This window comes from Melanotaenia boesemani, chromosome 6, assembly GCF_017639745.1.
Source record: "Melanotaenia boesemani isolate fMelBoe1 chromosome 6, fMelBoe1.pri, whole genome shotgun sequence".
Taxonomy (NCBI): domain Eukaryota; kingdom Metazoa; phylum Chordata; class Actinopteri; order Atheriniformes; family Melanotaeniidae; genus Melanotaenia; species Melanotaenia boesemani.
Window position 1 is genome coordinate 6,406,303 of NC_055687.1, and position 9,186 is coordinate 6,415,488.

A 9,186-nucleotide genomic window follows, 5' to 3' on the forward strand; every position below is an offset into this window, starting at 1 on the left:
TATCTTTTCCACATTTTTCTCAGTTCTTCTCTCCATCTCTACTTCTCCCTCCTTCTTTCAGTCTTGCCCATCTTTGTGGTTTTAAATGTCTCATACTTTCCCATCAAACTCAGTGGAGAAAGAGTCCAGACTTTTGACTGCTGCTGTACATTTCAGCAAACTATGAAACACACTCGTCTTTTCTTTATCTTTTTTGTTCCTGTTTTTTTTTATTCTTATCTGCTTCAATCTTTTGTCCTCCCGCACTCACATACACACAAAATATAGGTTGAATAGCCTATATAAATCAATAAGTGTTGTCCTTCATCGTCAGCTGAACACATAAAATGCTTTGAGCGTTTTTGCTGTTTGTGTGGCGTTTCTTTCCTGTTTTTTTTTTTTTTTTTTTTTTTTTGCTAATGCGTGCGCCAAATGAAGCTTACCCCAATTTTCATAGCCCTCCAATTTGGAGCACGGCTGCTTCTCTCTAATGCTGAAACACCACTTTGTGAAATTACAGTACAATTTTGAAAAGTAGAAACAGGCAGCAGGCAATTCAGGTGCTCAGCCTCTGCAACAATGGACTGCTGGCCTTGGTGATGGTTGCTAGGCAATGGAGGAAATACAATGGCCTCCTCTGAAACCAAAGGCCCTTAAGTGGACTGACAGGAGTGAAAGCACACACACACACACACACACACACACACACACACACACACACACACACACACACACACACACACACACACACACACACACACACACACACATGCACTCACACACGCATGCAGACATACACACAAACTCAAAAAACAGAGCAATGTGGGGAAAAGCAGAGTGCAAGTGAAGCTGTGCATCTCTGTATGTTCATGCTCAATCAAAATAAAGCTGCTATTTTTGACATGAACGAAAGATCGAACAGGCTTTAATCGGGTCTTTTCCTGGGCAGCAAATTCAAGATATAAGCAAAAATGTTGCAACATGCATGTATTGATTAAGGAAGATTTTGTTTTGTTTTTGCAGAAAGCTTGGGACAACATGTAGTCAATAGAGCAATAAACAATGAATGCTTTCATCTGGTTGCCTTTGCATCTGTTCGTTTCTTCATCTGTCTCCCCATCGTCACGAGAAATCATTATCTTTCTGCCTTCTCTCAAAGATGCATGCACCTATCAATGCAGATAGAATAAAACAAGCCCAAACTCTCCTGTCCATCATTTTTGTGATGCTCTTAAGAAATAGGAACAAACCCAGCAAAGACCTGAACCAGAACCTGAGAGATGCATCTGGACCTTCAGTTGATCCATCTACTGTTGGCTGAAGCCTCATCAGAAATAGTCTCCATGGAAACGTGGCTGTAAAGAAGACATTCTTAAGGAACAGAAACAGGGAGAAAATGCTGAGGTATGTCACATGACATAAGAACTGGACTGAAGGTCAGTGGAAAGAGGTCTGATGGAGGGATGGATCCTCCCAAGAACCCGGACCTCAACAGGTCTGATGGAGAAATGGATCGTCCCCAGAACCCGGATCTCAACAGGTCTAATGGAGGGATGGATCCTCCCCAGAACCTGGACCTCAACATTGTTGAAGTAATGTGCGATCATCTAGACAGAGAACAGAACAAAGACAGAATCATCCAAAGAAGAGCTTTGGAAAGTCCTTAAGAATTGTTCCTGAAGGCAACTTAAAAAAATACATGAAATCCTGTCTAAGAGGGTTTAGACGTGTTGAAGAATAAAGTTGCTCAGACTAAATTTCAGACCTGTAGAAATGTTAAACGAGGTGTTTAATGTTACAGGGTTATCTTAATTTTATTATATCTATATCTGTAAATCAAAATAATTTGAATTTGAACATATTCTTAAGTAAAAGCATCACAAAGATTTAAGGCAGTAAATACGCATGTACATTTACACACACATGTACATGCGTCCTGGTTCTGAGTCTCATCCAAGTTTAGGGATGTTGTGTTTATATGATCAGAAGAAGCAACTGAGCCTGGAGGAAAGCAAAAATGCTTTATTTCTCTGGTGAATGCTTTTTTTAAATGGATTGCTCAACATTTAAGACAAAGAACTATTTACGCTCTCTGTCAAATACATTGTACAAAGTTTAAAGCGCTTTTGTCGAGTAGCTGGCAAATGACTTGTTAGCATAAATGGTTTACTTTGTGTACCTGTAACCTGAGCGCCTTTGTAAATGGGTTTAAATTGCTGTGGGTGGACTGGCTGTGAGGAAACAAGAGGCAAATTTATTACAAATGAAAAATACAATAATTTAAGTGACTTTGGATTGTTGGTCTGAGTATTGACTGGGATTTTCCCACACAACCATCTCTAGGGTTTACAGAGAATGGTCTGAAGATCAGAAAATATCCAGTGAGCAGCAGTTTTTGGACCAAAATGTCTTGTTGATGTCAGTTATCAGAGGAGAATGGGCAGACTGGTTGGAGATGATAGAAAGGCAACAGGTCTTGTAGTCTTGAAGCCAGTCTTGAAGCAGATGGGCTACAGCTGCAGAAGACCACGCCAGGTGCCTTCTGTCATCTATGGTTCAGGTTGCTGGTGGTGTAATGGTGGGGGGAAGTTGTCTTGGTAAACTTTGGGTCCCTTAGCATCATTGAACATGGTTTAGCCACCACAGCCTATCCGAGTGTTGTTGCTGACCATGTCCGTCTCTTTATGACCACAGTGTAGCATCTTTTGATGCTACTTCCAGCAGGATAATGCACCATGTCACAAAGCTCAGATCATCTCCACCTGCTTTCTAGAACATGACGATGAGTTCACTGTTCTCCAATGGCCTCCACAGCCACCAGATCTCAATTCAACAGAGCAGCTTTGGGATGTGGTGGAACGGGAGATTCTCATCATGGATGTGTGATGCTGTCATGTCAATATGGAGCAAAACCTCAGAGAATGTTTCCAACACCTTGTTCAATCTATGACACCATAGGCAGTTCTGGAGGAAAAATTGGATCCAAACTAGTACTAAAAGGTGGGTCTGATAAAGTGGTGAGAGGGTGTGTGATGTGTATTATATCAGGGAAATTTTACATTTTCTCAGTTATTGAAGTTGTCATATGTTTGTGTTTTGGATTAGTTATCTCAGTGCCAACTTAATGATGCCACACTGTCACAGGAGACATGACGCAAGCAGAGAAAATTCTGTACCAGTACCTGCTGAACCAAAAAGATGCAACAGTTAAAGATGGGGGAGAGTTACAGACACAGGGAGGGGCAGAAACCATGAAGAGTCAATGGAGCGTTCAGAACGTAATGAGAATCCTAACGACAAAATCCATGAGCCATCAACAAAGAGTAGACTCCCACAACCAGAGCATCAGTGTTCAGCCACACACGCCACAGATGGAAGATATCAACCATGTAGAAAGATGCTATAATAAGATCTGCAAAAACAAGACGCCCATGAGGTGGACCAAAGCAAGATGTTCCTCAGCATCACCAAGAAGAGAAAACATGTCCTAGATGATCATTTCTAAATGCAAAACGTGCAAAAGGACAATAAAGGATGCAGCGTTAAATAGTTTTACTTTGTTAAATAATTGTTTCACAAAAGAAATATTTTCTACTTTATTTTAACTGTTTGCTGAAACACTGAAAGGGCTTTTTATTTTCTAAATTCGGCTGACTTTTAACTTACAAATGGTCCACTAGTCTAAAAAATAAAAACTAAGCATATTGACATTGTTACTTTTATTTTTTCTTTTGACAAAAATAAATGGAAAATCATTATAACAATTATGTCTATAACACTTTCCCCCCTTATCCACCATAAAATGCTTTGGTTTTATATAAAAGAGACAATAGTTACTGACTTCAACAACTTTTAAGTCTTACAGGTAAATTAGAATTTTTCTTTTAAATCCTCAACTTTTGAATTTTATTATATATTTATCTTTTTATACCTTCATTAATCATTTTAGCATTCCCTATATATATATATATATATATATATATATATATATATATATATATATATATATATATATATATATATATATATATATATATATATATATATTTATATATATACTGTTAATCCTCCCTAGGAGTGAGTGCAAGTGTGGATGGTTGTTTGTCCCCTATGTGTTGGCCCTGCGACATCATATTTGATGCAGTTCTTCAGACCTTTTGCATCATTTATGGTCAAAACTCTGTTGTGCACAATCTGATACTTGTCTTCTGTCCCCTGGTGGACACCTTTTGCTTTACAAATGAGTGATACACATGAGTGATAAATGGTAAATATACTAAAACAATTTCTTTATTCTTTTAAAATTTTTTAAAGGGCCAAAAAAAAAAAAAAAAAAGATTAAAACATTTTTTTTTCCTTGGGTTGATCTGTAAAGGGTTAAAATCCTTCCCAGACTATTATTAAAATCTTGTTATGTGTGCTATGTGTTTCTGGTTCAGAATATGGAAAGAAAAACGGATTTAAACAGAATGAGCTATAAAGCAGAGGTGGCTGATGGGGGATACACATTGTGAAATTATGAAGGAAACCTGAGAAAGTTAGTTAATGAAAAGTCTTTAAATGGAGACTTCTGTCTAATGTTTCAGAAGCACAATTAATAATCCACATTGTTAAAAACATCCACTGACTTGCGTTATACTTTATACTTTAATAATTTTTCTTTACATTTTAGGGAACACATTTCATTGTTATTGTAATTTCCCACTGGTACATGAAGAAAACACTGTGGGAACTGGACAACATAAGGACAGGCATGTTTTCTAACAGAGCTTTCCGGGGTTAAAAAAACCAAAGATTTGGTCCTACAATGGTACAAAATGGTAGAATGTAGCATGTCTTACACATAAAATGAAGCACAGAGCAGAAATTGTGGTTTTCTTTAGTTACCTGTATAAACAATAAGCTCTGCAGGAAAACAACATAAACTGTTGAGCGTCTATGAAACAGCATCAGACTTCTGAGGAATAATCACCACCGAACTGCACCTTTGTTTGGCTCTTTTGTTAAAAGTTGCAGTTTGGCAGGAGGTGTTTTTGACTGAATGTAATAACCCAACATATGAAACATAAATTATGATAATTCTTCTCCTTTCATTCAGTCGTCCTCTCCAAGCATTATGCTGTAAGTCAAACATGAGTGGCTAAGTGAAAAATAACATCATTAAATGTATATTGTCAGCAGATATCAGACACATTTCAGTGAAATGAGCTTTATTAAAGCAACAGATTATACATTCAAGAACAAACAGACCAACGGTAATGTCTTTATTTCTTCAACAATAGCATCACAATTTGGAGGTGTTGCCTGGATAATTACATGGCGGCTGTTTGAGCGGTCAGGCCACGGCATAAATATTGTACAATAAAACAAGTCGCCAGGCGCACGCTGACCTTTCCTTCTGATTATTTTTAACAACCCTGAAAATACTAAGAAGGCCGGTATCTGTGAAGGACTCGCCTCCCCCCTTGAATCTCATATCCCCCTACACATCTCCGTCATATACTGGAGAGAAACTGAAGCACCACTTCTAGCCAGCGCTATTATTTGCTCCTTTCGGGGCTGGGCCCCTGAAGTACTGCACTCATTTAGGACTAGTAATGTAGATTCCATTTTAGCTGCTATTAGGCCTCATCCGTTCGAGCCGACCAGCCTGTTTGTTATTCTTCCACCTCTCTGTCCATCCTCCATGGCTTACCTCCACATGTTGCCATCCAAACACCCTTTCTGTTTTTGTTCTGCCCTTCCACCAAACATTCTCTCATCCCTCTTAAATCCATTTACCCCCCCCCCCCCCCATCCTGCTATCTCTTCACGCCAGCGCTCATCTGTTTCACCATGTTTCCTACTCCCTCTCCTCCCTCTATCCACTTTCACTTCTCTCCAGTCCCATCCCCGGCCTTGCCCCAGGGGAGCCCTGCAAACTGCTTATTCAACAATCGGCTGCCATAAAGATATGTAATGACATTTTCGAAGGCAAAGAGGCCTGTGTGGTTTTTAATTCATATTTAATGGCTGTCAGGCTAAATAGCCCACTATCCTAAGTGGGAGAGAGGCCGCTGCTCTTCCACTTAAGACTGAGAGCTGTCTGCTTGTAGATATATATGTTGGCTGTCCAAAGCTGCTGGAAAATCACTCCAAACTCAAGCTTGTACAGCAGGGGGATTGTAGCACAAACACAAATCATCTTATAGGAAGCAGATGAATGAAAATACTTCCAATAATATCCCACAAGATAAGAAGAAATCCGATGCTTCTTTGCCAGTTAGGTTGTTTCATAAGGAGTGTTAAAAAAGAACTTTAATGTAAAATTATAAACTAAAGTAAGGTCTTAGTTGTCAAAGACATTCAAATGAACATTGGTACCTAAAATTTGCACCTCTGTAGGTTAAATCCTTAAAACTCTCACCCTCTTATAAACAATGTCTCAGGAAGGTTAGTGTGTAACTCTGTGGGGTAAATTGTGATGGACAGCTTACACTTCAGGTTGTCTATGGAAGTTTTCCAGGCATTTCTATCCTGTCCAGGAAGTTTACAACCCAACCTAAAAATGCCGTGTTAATTCAGAGGTTCTATATGGTAAATTCACAATAAATGATCCACGACAACAACATTATTTATCCCACTTTGTTGCTGAAGGACCTCTATTTTGACACACTTTTGATCAATCAGATATCTTAAATTGATTTTAATGTCCAATCAGGAGCAGCCAAAGATGAACAAGTGAGAAGAAAGTTGTTTCTCTGTTCGAAAAGAAGAAAAATAATGGTCCTCTATAGCTGGAACAAAGCCAAGAAGATGTTTTTGATGTTTGAAATGTTTTGAAATGAGCTGCATTGGAGTTGGTTTTGTGAGGATAGTAGGAAAATAGTAGCATAAATAACTGTAAATAGCAAAAAACAGCTGGAGGAAAAAGTGTAAATATGTAAATAGTTTCTGTTGTGTGTTTGTTACAATACCAATATTTTTATCTCCTGAAAGCCAAGACGTAAGAAAATGATGTGCAGAAGAAAAAAGGCTTGTCAGTGTTGATCTCTGTGTTAATTCTACAAAGTTCTGTTAGTTATAAATTGGCCTTCATGGTGCTATATTTTTACACATTTATTTTACAGAATTTTAGCTCCATAATCTGACATCTGAGGCTGTCTTGAAAACATAATGTCTGGATATTGACTGGGATTAAAAGAGTTGAGGCTCTACATGCATTTTTACATTTAGAAACAGGTGGACGAAAACTAGCAAATAGGAAAAAATGAATCAAGAATCAAGAATTGATAATTAGAGACATTTTCATAGGTTTTCCTCAGTGAATTTTTACTGCAAATATGCCCTAACATTTTTCATGTTGCCATGGTGACACGTCTTTACAAAACCTGCGTTGTGGCCTTGATCCTGACTCAAACACTGGGTTTCCCTTCACTGGCGAAGCAAATCTAAAGCGATTGTTTTAAAAGCTGCAAAAAAGAAAAAGGGAATGTTTCCATCATCTGGTTTAAAGTGAACCTGGCTGTCACCAGAGATTGGTGGTATGGGCTACAATGCTAGCTGCTGCAACCGAATCAAAACACCTAGTAACACCTAGAAGAGGAAATGGAGAGAACTCATCTTCAGGAATCACTTTAACCTCTGGATATATTTGGCATATTATGACAACTAAGATGCTGTTCAGTCATGAGTTTGTTTGATGGCTCAGACTGGAAACATTCGGTGAGATGTAATTTTAGGCCCCCCCAAAAATCACATCCACACTATTTCTAAAAAGATTTCTGTCCATGTGAAAATGCAGATATGACTGATTTGCAATCAGGGGCTAAACCAAAAGGTGGTGGTCTAGCCCCTACATCTGAAGCCATGTTGGTCAGTCAGAAAGCTGATGAAAAACCCTAAAAAAACTACAGCTTCCAGCCAATCCTGCTGGTTCTGAGTTGTGGAAACTTTTTTTTCACTGTCCTCTATAACGCATTATGATTTGAATGAATTTGCATGTGGATGACAGGCGCTCAGTGCTCCTCCTTGCCAGGTCAGACCTGATTTGGAAAGTTGTTTCTATTCATCAATACTACTCTGAAAGAGAAAAAAACAAAACAAACAACAACAATAAGAACACTTCAGATGAACATATATTTTTTGTAGTTTAGTATTTTTGTGCATTTTGATTTTTTTCTATTCATTTTTTCTTATTTGCACCTTATAAATGTGACTCAGCTACGACAGTGGAAGCATGGGGATGTATAATAATTTAGCAACGGGAGCAAATAGGATACAAAAGCCTCTGCAGTTTCCTTCCCACTTACATCACATTTTATACAGAACAAAACCTATTTACATTTTTCTTAAAATGCAGGAATATATGTAACTCAGGTGTAGCTGATATCTGACTGGAATTCAGTTTTCTACTGTGTGGAGAACCAGCTGATGAACCTTTGCATCTCCACCTGCTGACCAACACTTTGTCCATGTCTGCTGCTTACCCCCGTCCATGCAGGAGGTCACAGGTTGGACTGTTTGGAGAGTTTCCCCTGACCATCTGGAAAATGTGAGTGATTTAGAATTGATCTCCTCCCTCATGAGAGCTACTGTCGGTTCTCTGAAGCAATGCTGTACTTTAAAGTAGAAAATAAGCAGTAACAGGCAGTAATGCAACCTAAGAGCTGAGAGAGATTGTGACATTCGCAGGCTGATTTGTAGTAATTACACAGTCAGCACCAATTAAATCCTTGAGGGCCATTTATAATTTTATTTTGTGTATGTGGCTTAATATTTGGCTCAACAGGGGTCCTGTGAAAATGTCTTAAAGCCTTTCAAACCGAAGCGAATGCCTGGCTTTTTTTGGAATAACTTGAAGGTAATCATAGTGGTGGAACAACTGAGAAGTGTAGTGCACTCAGAAGCCATAATCCAATCATATTCACGAAACAGTCATTGATGAAGTGTTAAAGTTAATTATAGAAAAAAGAAAAAAAAAAACAACAACAAAAGACTCCCAGTGACATTTGTCAATTAAAAAAAATTCAGAGCAGGGGTTGAGGTATAGTAAGCACCATATGTAGGCAGTGGATATAATGGTCAACTTGTGTGCAGTCCTGCAGCTAATGATTGAATATTGGATTATACAGTATCACCAGAAGCATTAAGTCATCGTCATGAAACAATAGAGCGGGGGGTGGGTGAAGCAAGATCATTGCTACTACAAAATATTGATGCCTCGGC